Source organism: Rhinatrema bivittatum, chromosome 4 (assembly GCF_901001135.1).
Source record: "Rhinatrema bivittatum chromosome 4, aRhiBiv1.1, whole genome shotgun sequence".
Classification (NCBI taxonomy): domain Eukaryota; kingdom Metazoa; phylum Chordata; class Amphibia; order Gymnophiona; family Rhinatrematidae; genus Rhinatrema; species Rhinatrema bivittatum.
In genome coordinates this window covers 391,644,324-391,661,606 of record NC_042618.1, presented here as the reverse complement: position 1 = coordinate 391,661,606, position 17,283 = coordinate 391,644,324, and the positions used below count along the sequence as shown (strand labels likewise).

The following is a 17,283-nucleotide window of genomic DNA, read 5'->3' as shown; positions in this document are numbered from 1 at the left end:
CAAAAGTACCTTTAGTATTAGCAATTCAGCAGAATTCATCTGATCTCTGTGGGTGCTGGAGGAAGGAAAACGAATACTGTCAGGGAGCCAATGTCTTCAAATAGCAAACCAGAAAAATATTACCTCAGCACACCATATGTCCATACAAGAAATATGTGAGCCACATATCTTCCAGTTAAAGACCATATATATTTATTAGCAAGAACAAGTTCTTGTTATTGCTCGACACCCTGCCATACCTTCATTAGTGTTGCTGTTATAATGAGGACTATCATGTGTGGCTGCCGATTGCTTCCCAAGCTTTCATGCCTGTCCCCTTGCCACCTACAGGCAAAGGACCGCAGCCAAGCCAAATGAAGCTCCTTTCATAACTATCTCTAGTTCTGCTCTTTGGTCATGCCAAAATTACTGCTAGCCACCGAGCCTTCTTTGGGTGCACCAGTGAAATCAAAGAAGTTCACCCAAACTGGGTACTGTGCAAAATGAGTTGTATGGGTCTCATTGATTAAATTAAGCCGTTTCAGTTGTATATATCATTCTTTGTGGCCAAAATCTTCTGAACCAAGCCCAAAATATGCAAGTTTCACCTGTAAAATGTGATTACTTTGGGCATTATAAATAAGTGGCTTAAAAAAAAAATAGCCATTAAGAGTCAATTGCACCTTACCCCTAGTTTCATCATTCTGCTATATTTATGGCAGAATGATGTTTCGTGAAAAAAAAAGGGGAGGCGATAGTGGGCAGCCGGCCGCATCACACACTATCACCCCCATAGCGCCATGGGAAAAGGCGTAGTTATTTCCCACAGTGCTGCTGGTGATAATGTGAAAAACATTATCACCCGCAGCGCTGCCGGGAGATGACTCTGACCAAACCCCACCCACACTCCTCCCTTTCCCCTAATTTTAATAATACCGCCGCGATGCTGGCACATCGCGCAATAAAGAATGACCTTATTAGTTTGCTACTTATTATTTGTATAAGATTTCTTGAAAAAATTGCATATTTTTAGTGACAATTTGGCTGTCAGTTCCTTTTAGAATCTCAGTTGCAGGGGGTACTTTCCTAGAGTCTCCTGTAGTCTTCACGCAGAGAAATAATATTAGCTTACCACTGCAGCATAGCACACACCATAATGTTTGCTGAGTTTGTATTTGGTGTACAGTTAACAGTATCCCATGTGTGTTGGGAGGCGGGGAAGCTAGGGGTTTGGTTTGGTACTTGAAGACTATGAGTGCTAAAGCCAGCATGAGAAGGTACCAGTTCATTGACACCAAAGTGACACTTCCAGACTCAGAAAGAAGTGGAAACAAACTCATTATTCACTGGTACTCAGAAACAGATTTTGAATACCATAATTTGAGAACATCTGCAAGGAAAACTACCAAGTACTGTTAATGAGTGATTTTATCAGCTGGTGACAGCAATCAAATTAAGGGTCAAAAGATGTATATATATATTTTTATTTTTAGGGTTTGGGGGTTTTTTTTCCCTAAAATTGTCTTGGTATGATTTAAGTAGGACAGCATGACGGAAACCATTTTCAATGTGGATTTGTTTTTAATATGTACATAAATGTAGTTGCAAATTAGAATAGGATGAAGATTTTAACAAATATATTAACAGCTTAGTCAATCACCAGTCTCCCTAGCAAAGTAGTGCTGAATAAAAAGCATAACCTATTTTCACTCAAAAAAAGATATTGTTATGAAATGAATGCTATGTCATTCATCATATTCATAGACTTTAGCTATTACACACAAAAGAACTCCTTTCAAAAGATCTTGTGTGGGTTTATATACATATATGTGTGTGTGTGTATATATATGTTTGTTTGTTTGTTTATTTATTTATTTGCGGATTTTCTATACCGACATTCGTTTAGAAAAACATCACATCGGTTTACATTCAACAAGAAATGCTTTATAGAGAAACAATAGGATATTTTATATATATACACACACACACACACACAAACACAGCATGGGAGATTCCCTTTTACAAGTATGCCCTGGTGATTTTGAATTCAGAAGAAGGTTAAGAAAGATTCTTAAATATTTTCAGGCAGCAATGTAAATCTTTGATGGCTATAAAAAGTGCAGATGGCTCTCCCCTTTCTCCCCCCCCCCCCTTCAAATGGTGATTAATTTGGTACCTCGCTTAAATAAAATCATCTCTCTGATATGAGAGATCCAATCATTAGGAAAAGCTCCAAAGGTTTCTAGATCTAAAAAATTAATTCATTTTCCCATGAATTTCTTGAAGATACATCTGAGTAACAGATCAGGATTAAAACAGATGTGCTTAGTGCAAGCTCATCTACTTAAATCAGCAGTCCTTCCAATCGGTGATTAAAAAAGCATTTCTAACATTGATGAAATCCACTGCAGTTATAATACTGTGGAGATTTTTTTTTTTTATAGCTTTCTTATAGGACCCTTGTCAGCACAAACTAGACACAGAAAGTATTTGACAGGAAATGATACATGGATTAAATGGGTCAATTATATACTTAATCTGCCTTCTGGAGTTTGTCTCTGTAGAATGGCTCTGTGTTTGGCTTGTCTTTTGTAGGTATCAGATCAGTAAGGATGTCTTTAAAGTCTGATAAAACTTAATCTTGCAGTGATATGGGCTTCATGATGAGATGAAGTAGTTCCTACATTAACTGAGCTTTTGCTAGCAAAGTAGATGCAACATACTATTCATGGATGCATTAAAATAGTTCTTTGTGATTCTGTCTATGGCTAGTGAATGCATGCTTGAAGGAGTTTTAATAGGGTTGGGGAAGGGTAGTGTTAGCTGGATGTTGGCTTAAGCATGTGCTTATCTATCCAGGATGGTAAAGAAACAATGAGGAAGAAAATAAACTGACTCATAAGGAGTCATATCCTACAACTGGTCAAACCCCTACAGCTGGTAGCTGGGATATATCCTTGCAGTGTGGACAGGAATAACTGGGCAGACTAGATGTTCATTTTCTGCCATCATCTGCTGTGTTACTATTTAATTAAGCTTTTTTGTGTTATTAGCTAAGTACATTTGGCTAATTCTGGTCAATAACTAAGAAAGAAAGTAAACGTTACTGGCACTCAATACTATTTTTCTTGGACTCAGAAGTTTCCTGCCATCTTTTTGGATTTCCAGCTCAATTGGAACCAGCCTCTGTAGGGCAATGGTGCCATGAGCCCGCACTCACAACAACCCAAGGCTTTTCCCCCTCAACTCCATTCTGGCATTGCAATCTGAGTCATTAGTCAGGGGCCACAAATCATGGCTTCTTTTAGAACCCAGTCCCTCTGCTAGGTGTCGCCAATGTGTAATAATTGAGATTCCCTCCTCCTCTTCCCTCTCCCCTAGAGACATTAATATTGCCTCTAGCATCCCCGGCCCTGACTGGCCCAGAGAACAGAAGACCTGACCTAAGAATTAATCCCAGGTACTCTGCATGGCAGTGTGCAGCCTTGCCACTGATTGAGCAGGCCGGTCATTGCATTGTATTTTCTGAGAATATGCCTTAGGTAAGATAAAAATCTATTTTAAAACTATGTTAACTATATTTTTATTGCAATAAAGCAGTGTATTGCATTTAGAATTCTATTTAATTCATCTTACCCAAACCTAAAGTCACAATCATCTGTATGTGGCATCACAATCTTTTGCTGAAATGGTATGTTATAGTCTCGGGGAGAAGATTATAACGGCTAATGAGGAGATATATAGTCCTAACAGGATGCTAAGGGACAAACAAAGTCTGTGAAGCTCAGAGCAAGCTAAATAACAAAATATGCAATAAAAATAAAACTTATTTTATTTAAATATTCTAAATATCTAACACTAGTAGTAAAAGCCTATCTGATATACTGTGAAGTGCAGGAAGTGCATAATTGAGATGTGTGATTGCAGAGAGTACAGGATGATCTCGGGTGTACTGTGTGGTAGTAGAGAATGGATTGACTATTCAGAGAAAGAGAGGGAGGCGGCCTAGGGAGCACAACCAGAGACGGGCAGAGCTCAATTTCCATATCTGGTAGTAGAGAGTGTATTGGACAACACAGATGGATGAACAGAGCTAGGAAGTGGGGTGGAGCTGAAGAGTACAGGGAAAGAGAGGGGCAGAGATCAATTCCCATAAAGAGAGAGAGAGAGCTGGAGTGTGGGGCAAAACTAGAGTGTACAGGGAGGGAGAAGGGCAGAGGTCAGTTTGCATACCAGCTATGGATTTATCAAAATGCACTAAATATTGCATGTGATAGGAAAAGGGGTGTGTTTTATGGTAATTGGCAGTTTATTGCAAAGTGAGCTATCTTAGTGCTTTGCATAGGTATTAGTGCAAACTGTGTGTGCACTTTGTGATGTGCCAGAATTGTTGTATTTCCTACATACAACCACTGGGGGGGGACCATTTTCCCCTGCTGGAGATCCAGCCTAGCTATCAGGGCCCTTCTACAACCACTAGGGGGGAGAGGGAGGGAGGGAGAGAGAGAGAGAGAGAGAGAACCTAGCCATAATACCCTCATACTAGGTAGGTATTTATACCTCTAAATGAGGCCTACCTAGTCACTCAAGGTGAGGTTTAGGTATTAATGTAGGGGTTAGGGGCCACTTTGACATTCAAAGTGAGACATACGAACAGAACAGTGCTCTCTTGAAGATTTGATGACCTTCAGAGTGAGGAAACTCACCCAAAGATGAGATTTGTGCAATGTTCTCTCAACCTAGCTTGATGTTACCGAGGTAGCGCGTCCATCAAGCTAGGTTGAGAGAACATTGCACAAATCTCATCTTTGGGTGAGTTCCCTCACTCCAAAAATCATCAAATCTTCACAAGAGAGCCCTGCTCTGTTCTTACGTCTCACTTTGAATGTCAAAGTGGCCCCTAACCCCTAAACCTCACCTCGAGTGACTAGGTAGCCCTCATATAGATGTATAAATACCTAACTAGTATGAGGGCCTTATAGCTAGTCTCTCTCTCTCTCTCTCTCTCTCTCTCTCTCTCTCTCTCTCTCCCCTGAAAACATTGCATAGCACAATAAAGCCCTATCACATGGTTTTACACAAATGAAAAAGGTGTAGTTACAATACACATTAAAGCCGTGCAATAGGGCTTCACAAATCCCACCCCAAACTTCTCCCTTTTTTCTAATTTGCATCGCACTATGCGTTAGGGCGTTTTCGCATGCGTTAAAGGCATTGTTTTCATGCAAAAACGCCATATAGCACTTTGATAAATGACTCCCATAGTTAGATAAATGCCCTGAGTTTATTTAAATCTCATTTGTTTTGTACAGGGCATAAACATATATTCAAGTACAGAGTAATTTAGTTCCATTACTATAGCTCTTGCTGGCTGGAAACATATCGAACAGTGAAAAACTGGTTGTTTTTCCTCTCTTGGTGCTCTGGAACTTTGACATTAAGAAGATCCTCCATGTTTTTTTTTTCTGCTTGTGTTAGATATACTGTTGAAATTCTCAGCAATAGCTTCTTTTAGTAACCAAAAAATGAATATCCAGTTTTTGAATCTGAAGCCTGAAAAATGTTGTTTAAAATGTAGGTTTTGGGTTTTTTTGTTTTTTTTTTAGAAAAGTATTTCATCAGCAAAGGCAAATCATAGAAAAAAGAACATGTCTGGAATTACTACAATGAAATCAGGACTCTGAAACGTTGATGAAAGTTCTTAGCTATTTACCAATATGTAATTAATTAAACATAGAAAACATTTCTATAGAACTGATAAATGAGTACAGAAGCCTCACAGATTTGTCTACACTCCTAATCTGCTGTTGCAATAGAATATTCTTATTCATTCGGCTTTATTTTTAGTCTTTATGCAATGGTTGATTTACTGACCTTTGAGTTCCATTAAAAATTATGAAAAATTAGTTTTGAAAACATTATCCAATGTAGGACTAGATTCATGATTTTGCTATAAAATTGTGAAAAATAGCATCTGCCATAGAGAGAGAGAGAGAGAAACTTTATAAGGCTTTCATATAAGTAAACTATTTATACCACTGTAAGAGGGGCAACTTGTAACTCGGGGTGAGGTTTTGGTGGTGGGCTAGGTTTTGGGGGGAGCAGAGTTACATGCACAGTCAGAGGTACAAACAGCACAGTAGATATCAGTGAAGATCTGATGTGATTTGGAGTGATGACAGGTACACAAAGATGAGATTTGGACATTGTACTCTCAACCTAGCTTGATAGCAGCTAGGTTGAGAGTTCATCAAGCTAGGACGAAAGTACATTGTACAAATCTCAACTTTTTATACCTTTCATCACTCCAGATCACATAAAATCTTCACTGATAGTATGCAAGTGTATGCAGATCTGTGGATATCCTGTGGATATCCTGAAAACACAACTGACTGGGTACATACCAAAGATTGTGTTGAGAACCATTACAATATAAGGTGGCGGACACTATGTCAAGGTGTGCAGGCACTGCCAGCAATGGACACTATGCCATGGTCTGCAGGCACTGCTAGCAATGGGTGCCCACACTTCCTCTGTCCCCTGCGCTTGGCTGGGCCCCTTCACCACCACCCCATTTGCAGGGGGCGGGACGGCAGCATGTGAGAAACATACGTATGCGCTATGATGAGCCTTCCGGTTAACGCAGAGGATGCTTGGTGGGGTGGTGTTGCAGGTCATTCTCCCTTTCTCTGCTATGTGGTCCAGGCGCCGCTGGCTGCACAGCCTTTTCCAGATCCTATCCCAGCATGCCGCACAGCCTGTGCAGACATTGGTTGGCCTGGCATGGCTTCTCATTGGTCCGGTAGATGGGAGGGCACTGGCAGGGGAATAAAGAGGAAAGGAGCTGATCCCTTTCCCCTTTGGATTGGCATCTCCCTGCCAACAGCCGCATTCTGCTCTCCCTCTCATGGCTTCTCCTTGATTGGGATTATCCTGAGGGGCTACTAAAGATATAGATAGATAGATAGATAGATAGATAGATATAGATATATATATAATGCATTTCTGTTTGGCTGCATGACTGTGCTGTACTAGTTACCTCAGGGCACCTGGTTTAAATATAAAAAGTTTTATTTAAAAAAAAAAAAAGAGGGGTGGTTAGGAGCTGAACTACAAAGGAGGGGGTCCTTTGTTGCTTGGTCTTTGGGCCCACTTTAATTGGCAACAAAGCAATAAATAAATAAAAAAAATCTAGGAGAGGAGCCCTACTGTGCAGGCTCCTGCTGCTTCTACTGGCCATCTTAAGGGAGCGGGTCTCGGAGAGAGACCCAGCCATCCAGATCTGCATGAGAGTACCCTCGACCCCATCAGTGCGATCCCACGAGGATTCCACATCGGTAGATTGCCACAGCATGGGCCCATCGTGCCCCCACACCCAGCTTGGCCTCTCCATTAGAGGGTGTGCCCTCATCGGGGGTTTCAGGAGTGCCCTAAACCTGCCCCTGTGGAGCAAGTAGGAGCTATGGACCAACAGAGGGCTGAATGCTTGCATCAATGAGTTAGGGTAGGGGAACAGCCCTTGGATCAAGGAATTGGAATGGCACAGGTGGAGGAGTGGAGTCGTGCTCTTGCAAGCACGTGGCTGCCCTTCCATTAGAGGTCCAAGATAGCTGGTATAGGAGGCATTCTCAGAAGGGTATGGCCTCCACGGCTCCTGGCCATGTTGCAGCATTACAGGTGAAATGCCGATCCTTGGATGGATGGCAGTGAATCACTGGTGGCCATTCCAGAGATGGATCATCCAGCCTCCCAAGAGCCATCTGTGGACCTTTCAATTGTCCAGATGGTCAAGGCGGCAGTCATGGTCATGGGCGACTCTCTTCAGGGTCTCAGCTATGAAGTGGTTCCAGCTCCTCGGAGGGCTGGGATTATCCTGGGCGCCATGACGAGTGTAGGTAACCTGTACATGAGTGTAATAGGGGATTGTGTGATCGAGGCTTCGGGCTCCTTGGGGGCACTCTACCCACCCCCCCCAGGGGCTTGTATGGAGTATGATTATAGGTGCTACTAGCATAATCACTATGACTGCTATGATTTTGCTAAGCGTTCTCATAGACACAATAATTATGTCTTATGTCTTGAGGATGGCTTGAGAAGGGCCCAGCCACTGTCCAGGGTCTGTGGTAGGAGTAAGCTCCTGTCTTGTCATGGGGCTGCCCCCACTCTGCCTTCTTCCCCTTTCTCTTTTGCAGATCCAAACACATCAGCTGGGACAACTGAGCAGCCTCGTGGGTCGGCTGTTGGAGATGGTCAGAACATCATGGCTGCCCCCGGGGCACTATGTCAAGTTTACTGGCCAGATATCAGTACAGCTTCAGTTCCAGTCCTATGTCAACATCTGACTGCATTATCTCCTACAGCCCAGGTGTCACATGACCAGGTCACATCTGAGCAAGGTAAAGATGGGCATTCTGTCCAAGGAAGGTTCAGGTGTCGTTCTAGGAGGCACTCTTCCAATTATAGTAGCCATAGTTCTTCTAGTAGTTCCTTTAGCTCTGATGCCTCAAGAGGGTCCTCCCTTCATGGGGATTAGCTTGCCAAGCTTCAGGGCCTTTCCGATTACATCAGGCTATGACATGATCTTCCCAGAACCTTGCAACGCAGGATAAGGAGGCAACACTATATATTTTCTGCCTACTACAAGGGCATAAGAGACAGGGTCAAATGTGTCGTGAGAGAATTAAAGAAGAGCTATCTGCGAAGATGGCCCATTTGGGTCAGAGCTTACACCCACTTGGCTACAGTCATCTGTAGGGAAAATATCTCACAGACCTTTGCCCTATGGTTCAGCATGGATGCTAACCTGGGTACCTGAAGCAGTATGAGGGCTTTGCATGGCTTAACTATGACTAAACCCTTACGGAAAAAATGTCAGGTAATCTGGAGGTGACCTAGAAGACACAAGACACCAACTTGAGTTTTACAGACATGACTGAGCATGTGTATGATGCTAGGGCACATGAGTCAATGGTAGGTACCCACTCCTTTTGGAGCCCTGCCAGTTCTGGCTTATAGATCAGAAGGAACTCTGCCCCTTCCAGTGTGTGCAGGTGATTCAATCAGAATAGCTGTTCACTTGCTGACTCTTGTTTTAAGCACTTGTGTGCCATTCCCCATCCATTCATTAAGTGTCCCAGGAAGAGTGGAGCCAACTCAGCAAAATAATGAATTAGGTTTTTCCAGGGACCCAACACCAGTTAGCTGGAGAGCCTATGGATGCTTGGCTCTCAAGATATCCAGAGTCTCAGGCAGCTGGTTCTTTGCGAGACGGTTTCAGGGAAGGGATTCAGAATCTCTTACAGTGGACTACCCAATGGACCGGACCCACCAAACTCAAGATCTACTTGCCACCTTGCTGCAGTTGTTTGACCCAAGCTCAGTACATAAATCCAATTGAGTTGCTTATGTGGCCCTTTGCTAACATGCTTCTTTCCCCATTCTAAATGGTTCCAAAAAAAGAGATAGGGAAGTATAGACTAATACACAATTTGTTGTATCCCAAAGGTTCCTCAGTAAATGTGTTCATAACTCAGGACAAATGTATGGTCTACCACATCTCATTTGATTGCCCCTGAGATTGCTGCATGAATGTGGCCATTGTGCATGGCAAAGGTAGACATCAAATCTGTCTTTCAGCTGCTCTCCATTCACCCTGCCTGTTTTGCCCTCTTGGGTGTTTTACTTCATGTGCCTTCTTTGAGCTGTTTAGTACATTCCTGGATTGTGTGCAATGGATGGGGGTAGACAATATAGTTCACTACCTAGACAATTTTCTATTCATTGGCCTGGGTGGCACTCCTGACTGCTTATGCCTGTTTCCACTGTTCTAGGTGGTTGCGCAAGAATTTGACATACCATTGGCTGATAAGTCTCAGCCCCCAACTACTGTCCTTATCTTCCTGGGTATAGAGCTCAATTTGTAGCTCATAGTATCTAGGCTGCCATGTGACAAACTGGAGGAAAAGGCCTCTTTGGTGGGCAAAGTGGCATTCCAGTCCAAAGTCGCTCTCAAGCTCATGCGTTTCCTTATAGGCATTGCAGTTTAATGTTTGCCACCAGAGTAATACCACATCTTATTTTGTCTATGAAGGGTGTGAACATAAGAACATAAGAAAATGCCATACTGGGTCAGACCAAGGGTCCATCAAGCCCAGCATCCTGTTTCCAACAGTGGCCAATCCAGGCCATAAGAACCTGGCAAGTACCCAAAAACTAAGTCTATTCCATGTTACCATTTCTAATGGCAGTGGCTATTCTCTAAGTGAACTTAATAGCAGGTAATGAACTTCTCCTTCAAGAACTTATCCAATCCTTTTTTAAACACAGCTATACTAATTGCACTGACCACATCCTCTGGCAACAAATTCCAAAGTTTAATTGTGCGTTGAGTGAAAAAGAACTTTCTCCGATTAGTTTTAAATGTGCCACACGCTAACTTCATGGAGTGCCCCCTAGTCTTTCTATTGTCCGAAAGAGTAAATAAGCGATTCACATCTACCCGTTCTAGACCTCTCATAATTTTAAACACCTCTATCATATCCCCCCTCAGCCATCTCTTCTAAGACCAAGCTGAAAAGTCCTAACCTCTTTAGTCTTTCCTCATAGGGGAGCTGTTCCATTCCCCTTTATCATTTTGGTAGCCCGTCTCTGTACCTTCTCCATCGCAATTATATCTTTTTTGAGATGTGGCGACCAGAATTGTACACAGTACACAGTGTACTGCCTGATTACCATCGTATTTGCATCAGCAGGGCAATGTGCAGGGGGCAAATGCATTTGTGTGTTCTCACCTGCATCATCCTCCTTGTAGAAATGCTTGCAGTCACAGAAAGTCACACTAATACAAACCCCAGAAAAGACTTGAAGTAACAGACTATTGTTAGCGCCCATGGGGCAAAAGATTCCCTGCCTGCAGACAGGCCGCCAAGAGTTTCCTTTGCCCCTTCCCTCTGTGGTACTGCAAGTAAAACAAAAATAGCCTTTGATACAGAATGAGATAGAGTCAAGGTCTGTGATGTAAAATTTCTAAATTGTTCCAAAATTTCTAATTTTTCCACTTCTGACCATCAGGAAAAAAAGGAAAAACCATTCCAAATTTATTCTTTTTTCCACATCTACACATATCACAGCACACTGCCTATCCCCGCACCAAATACAGAATAATTGACTATAAATTAGAAAGAGAAACATGGAGATAAAAGAGAAACTGGAAACCCCAAAAAGCCAACTCAGTCTGCAGGAAAACACCAGAGAAATAAATAAAAATTGCATTTTCCTGATACTTAGAAAAAAAAAAAAGAAATATTCAGATGCACATTTCTCAAAAATGACAGAGAAAATAAACTTCTTCCCACTTCCCATCTCAGAGAAACAGAAAGTCTCACTTTTTTACTTTCCCAGCAGTCTTGCTCCCCAGCTCCCTCTCCCCTCCCCCCAGACCTCCCAGCCTGGCTCATATGCAGTGCAATAATGCAAAACAGAATCACCTTTGCTCATAAAACAAAATCAAGAAATATAAATCAATCATAATGGTAAACCATACTAATAAAATCAGTATTTCAAATCCAGTAACAAATACATCATCTAATAAGAAAAACAAGGGTAAAAAAAATCTTTAAATGTGTCCCAAAAAATATTTCAATAAAACTAATAAGGATAAAAATTTTCCCCTTCTCTGTAACTGGGATCTTTTGATTTTAGTCACCCTGAGAAAGTTTTGGATTGGGGAGCAGGAAGCGTACACACACACTGATACACACCTAACTTTTTAGCTGCCCTGTGCAAACAATTAGGGGTAGATTTTAAAAGAAGCGCACGCATGTTATAAAATCGGGGGTCGGCGCGTGCAAGGGGGTGCACAATTATGCACCTTGCGCGTGCCAAGACACGCTGCCTTCCCCCGTTCCCTTCCCCCTAACCTGACCTTCCCACCCCTTCGCCTAACATTTCCTCCCCCTAGCCCTATTCTAACCCCCCCCAGAATTTTTAATTTACCTTTTGCGCGCGCCAGCCAACTGCCGGCGCACAATCCCAAGCACAGCAGCAAATGACCGCTGTGCCTGGAACTTCTGACCCTGCCCTGCCCCAGACCACCCCACCCAAGCCCCACCCCTTTCCCACCCCCTTTAGTAAAGCCCCGGGACATATACGCGTCCCGGGGCTTTACGCACGTCGACGGGCCTTTTGAAAATAGGCCCGGCGTGCGTATCCCTTTTAAAATCCAGCCCTTACTGTGCTGGCTCCTCCTCTTTCTGTTTTTTTGGGGTTTTTTTAACGTTTAATTTGTTTTCTTTTTCTGATCAGGGCCTGTGCAAGAGTATTAGGTACCCTAAATGAATCTTATAGCTTTGTGCCCAGCCTTCCTCCCCACCATGGTCCTCTGTACACGTAATTTAAAATTATGCAGTTATAATAAAATATTTTACATGAAAGAGGACACTCAAAAGTACAGTCTTTTGAAGTAAAAGTATCACAACAATGTGTATATTATCCAAAAAACTCTGCATAAATGTTAAAAAGACCCTTGGAACACAGATGAGCTATTAGGACTATTTTAACACATTAGGTGTGGGTTTGGTCATCAGAAAGCTATAAGGAAATTAAATTTCAATTACAATATAATAAACCTACCATTCCAAAACAGCACTAACTGTAAACATTACTCTAAAACACCAATATACCTTCTATAGGAAAACAGAATAAGCCAAGCTACTATAGATCCCTATATAGAAATGACACGTTAGCAGACTACTTAACCTCAGTCACAAATGCAGAACAAGATAGAGCCTCACCAAATACAAACTAAAGTGACTATAAAGTATAAATGGAAAAATGCAGATAAAAACTGAACTAGAAACCACCACAAGCCAAACTCTATATGTAATGCAGCAAAGGAAAAACAGAAACATCACCATTCCTCAGAAAACATCAAACAATAAAATCAAGAAATATGAAGTTTAAATCATAATAGTAGAACCATATTAATGAAATATTTTTGTACAGCTGATAAACAGAACTGCCAATAATTTTTTTTTTATTTCCCAAACACCAATAAAATATTTTAAAACATCATACAGATCAAATAACACTCAATTAAAATCAATAAGATTAAAACAATATATATCACTCACTGGCCATGCCTGGGAACTTTTAACTTCCATTAGATTGTCATGATTGAGTGGGAGGGGAAGGGAGGTGCACAAACTTTCTCCTCTCTCATATACATACACGTTCATCCTCATGTTCATACAGATATACACAAATGCTCTTTTAAAACTCACACATGCTCACAGACGTACACCTACACACTGGCTCCCTCCCTCTCAGGCGTACGCGCGCACACACACACAGACACACACACACCCCCACTGGATCCTTCTCTCTCAGGAATACAGACATGCTGGCTCTCACTCTCGCATACACACTTATACACACACCGGCTCCCTCTCTTTCGGATAACAGAAGGACTAGGGGCACTCTATGAATTTAGCATGTAACACATTTAAAACTAATCTGAGACAATTCTTTTTCTCTCAACGCACAATTAAACTCTGGAATTTGTTGCCAGGGGATTTGGTTAGTGCAGTTAGAATAGCTGGGTTTAAAAAAGGATTGTATAATTTCTTGGAGGAGAAGGCCATTACCTGCTATTAATCAAGTTGACTTAGAAAATAGCCACTGCTATTACTAGCATCAGTAGCGTGGGACGTGCTTAGTTTTTGGGTACTTGCTAGGTTCTTGTAGCCAGGATTGGTCACTGTTGGAAACAGGATGCTGGGCTTGATGGACCCTTGGTCTGACCCAGTATGGCAATTTCTTATGTCCTTAAGAACACATATACACGTGCTCCCTCTCTCTCAGGCACACATACACACTTCCTCTCAAGCAGGCAGGCAGGTTTGATCCCCTGCCAACACATGGACTCCTTTAGTTGGGCCATTGGGCAGGATGCAATCCCCCGGCAGCCGTGGTACCTCCTCTATTTTGGTCACCGGACAAGACGTGATCCTCTGGCAGCCGCTGGGGGCCTTGTAAATTTGAGCCTCTGGGCGGGATGGGATCTCCTGGTGGCCCAAGCTTCTTTTATTTGGGCTGCCAGGTGGGATGAGATCTCCCAGGGGCCATGGGCCTCTTCTCTGCTTTGACCACAGTAGAATGAGCTCTACCATGACCCCACTGGTCTTGCATGGGGGGGGGGGGGGAAGATATGCGCAGCCATGGGCTTCCTTCAGTTCAGCCGCTGGGCAGGATGGGATCTCCCAGTGGCCATGGGTTACCAAACTCCATATGTAAATAAGGGCACCCAGGTGCCCCCTACTGCTTGGTGCCTGGGGTCTTGCCCCCCCCCTCCCCCTTCTCGGTACTCCACTGCCAAATGGTCTCCATTTCCTGAAGGCTTCAATGGAGTAATTGTCTGGTGGCTCTCTCCAGTTTCTAACAATGACTTTAAGCTCTTCCCTGATGCAGTGGGGACCATTGGTTTTTGGGGTGCATTTTCAGCGAGTTTGATGTGGAGCCCTATGGCCTGGATGCAGTTTGGGCTTACACAGAGCATCACCTTCCTTAAGTTATTTCCCATTGGAGTAGCTCTGCACATCTGGGCCTATAAATTGAAGAATCAGAGGGTGGTATTCTGGTGTGGTAATACTGCTGTAGATAACGTGATCAATACCCAGTCTGTGAAGTTCCCTTTGCTAACTGAGTTGCTCGGGGAGTTTCTACTGGTCTGCCTGCAACTGAGTATTGCTTCAAGAGTGCGTCATGTTCCTGGAACTTGAAACGAAATAGCCAATTCTCTCATTGCAAGTGGTCCTGCTTCAGAGAGTTGTCCCTGTAAATGAACCTGCTGGGGCAGGCTGTGCCGAGTCACCTCTGGGCCTTTGGAGCGATGGAGCATGGGACATGCTGCGATGCTCCATCGATCCTTCCATCTGGATAGCATACAGAGAGGATTTATGTTGTGATATCCTTTTTCATTGATAGAGGTGCAAGCCCTGATATGTTGTGATATCCTTTTTCATTGACAGAGGTGCAAGCCCTGAGTCCTTGGTCACAGACTATATCTTTGAAGCCAAGCAGGCCTGCATATCAAGAGGCAGTGTTAAATCTCATCTCGCGGGTTTGGCCTTCTTTGCAAAGGCAAGGAATTAGCTGAACCCTACAGTGAAGGTCTATATACAGACACACATTGTTCTATCACCCATAACCAGTTCATTCTCTGGGAGGCTCTTCCCAGGGTAGTGGCTTATCATATGAGACAGTGCTGTTCCAAATGTCCTTCACAGTAGCCTTCCTTCTGGTGCTGTGGTTAGGGAAATTGGTGGCTAGCACTGCGACAATCGCTGACACCAGTTGGTTCCCTTCCTCCATTTACTGTTGGCAAACTTGATTAACCAAGCAGACTACTCTGCAGTCATGGTTATTCACCTCAGAGGGAATGACATGGGCTACTACTGTACATGTTGACAGCTTCTGAAGGTTATGATTTGCAACATGGCCCTTATCTCGTCCTGGATGCCACAAACTGTAATCATCTGGTCGGATATCATTCCCCACTTCAAGTTTACACATTTGAATCTTTGTACTGGATGGGTGGCCAAGATTAATAGCCAAGTGGGTAAAGTCATTGCTCTGTTAGGTAGGTGCCATGTACAGCATGACTAGGTATTGAGAAGGATGGGATACATTTATCCCAGATTAGCATGATATTGTTCATGAATTGTTTAAGAAAGCCTATGTTGAGTTCTGTTTTGAATGTTGGCTAGGTCGCATTACTTTCACAGGTCCTTTAGGGATAGGCCTTCTCTTTGGAGGTGTGCCCTATTTCGAAGTGCTCCTCCGACGATAAGGACCACCTATGGCGGGTGTCTGACTCTCCAGGGAGGGGGGAGTCAAAATGTGGGAGGTGGGTTCTGGTGGCTCGAGGATGACAGGATATCATCTTTCAGAATTTGGACTTCAGCTGTTATAAGGCGTTATGAAACACAGTGAACCTTGGAAATGAGGCTAAAGGAGTGGCTGAATCAGGATGAATTGCCTCAACGGTTCTGGGAACAGCGCTTGGATCAAGGGTTGGTACAGGATCCTAGCAAGAGTGAGAGGGTGAGTATTGGGGAGCAGGGAAGGTGAGGCTCAGCATCTTGTAGCTCTATTGTATCATTTATTGTTGTTAAAGCTGTGGCCACATATATTCCAAGTCAACCTAATGGCTCATGTATACTTGTAATTGGTGCCTCTGGGGTATTTGGCTGTTGATTGCATGGGGAGGGGTGGCAGGGACCCAGTGCCCTATGGTGGATGCTGTGCCAAGGTGCACAGGCACTGCTGCAATAGGTGCCCAGGCCTCCTCTGTCCCCTGTTCCCCACATCTGATTGGTCCCCTTCACACACACACGCACACACACACCATTTGCAGGGGAGGCAACTTATCTGCTCGGCACAATAGACCCTCCTCTTGCCATGGCAGGTGCTTAGCCAGGTGGTACAGTAGGTCATTCTCCCTTCCCAGTGCCGCATAGTCCAGGCGCCACATGGATTCTTTCAGCTTTTATCCTGGAATGCCATGCAGCCCGCACCGTCATTAGGCAGCCGGCCTAGCATGGCTTCTCATTGGCCAGTGGCCCAGTAGATAGGGGAAAGGAGGTCATCCCTCTCCCCTTTCACATTGGTGTCTCCCTGTCAGCAGCCTCATTCTCCCTCCCATTCTGTTATTGGGTTATGAGTTTGTGTTAGGTGTCTGTTATTAGAAGTAACTAGTCTAATCACGCGGTATGAGGATTGTATATTTGTCGCAGAGGATGTCTGAGCTTCTGGGGGGAGTCAAAAGGTGAGGGCGTCCTGGTGGATAGGGGAGGATGAGATAACATTTATTTATTTCAAAATTTATATTCCGATTAGTACAAATGATCAAAGCGGATCACAAGAAACATGCATAATATCAGAAAATAAATAAAAAAAAACAAACAATTCAGTAAAACACATGAAAATTTAAAAAAATCAATACAATACTTAAAATAAATAAAACTGAATCAAAATAAAGAGAACCTAAAACATAAAAGCTGCATGAATGTGCCAAAACTATCCTGCAATATCATGTCACAATCCATCTGCTAAACCAGCAACAATAAAAAGCCAGACACCTTTCCGAGCCTGAGCTACAGCTCTGTGCAAGGCCTTGCAATACATGGCGGGACTTGGATATAGGGCCGCAGGAGTGGCCACATTAGAATAAATCACCTTGATGGCCCTAGGAACAGTCCCTGGATCAAAGGCTGGTACAGGACCTTTTGCAAGGGTGGGGGGAGA

At 43.3% G+C, this 17,283-nt stretch overlaps 1 protein-coding gene across 5 annotated transcripts in view; it reads left to right on the top strand.

The window, feature by feature from the left end:
- CADPS (calcium dependent secretion activator) overlaps positions 1–17,283 on the top strand; it is a 1,086,201-nt gene that overhangs the window by 963,722 nt on the left and 105,196 nt on the right. The gene's annotated exons all lie outside the window — the stretch shown is intronic.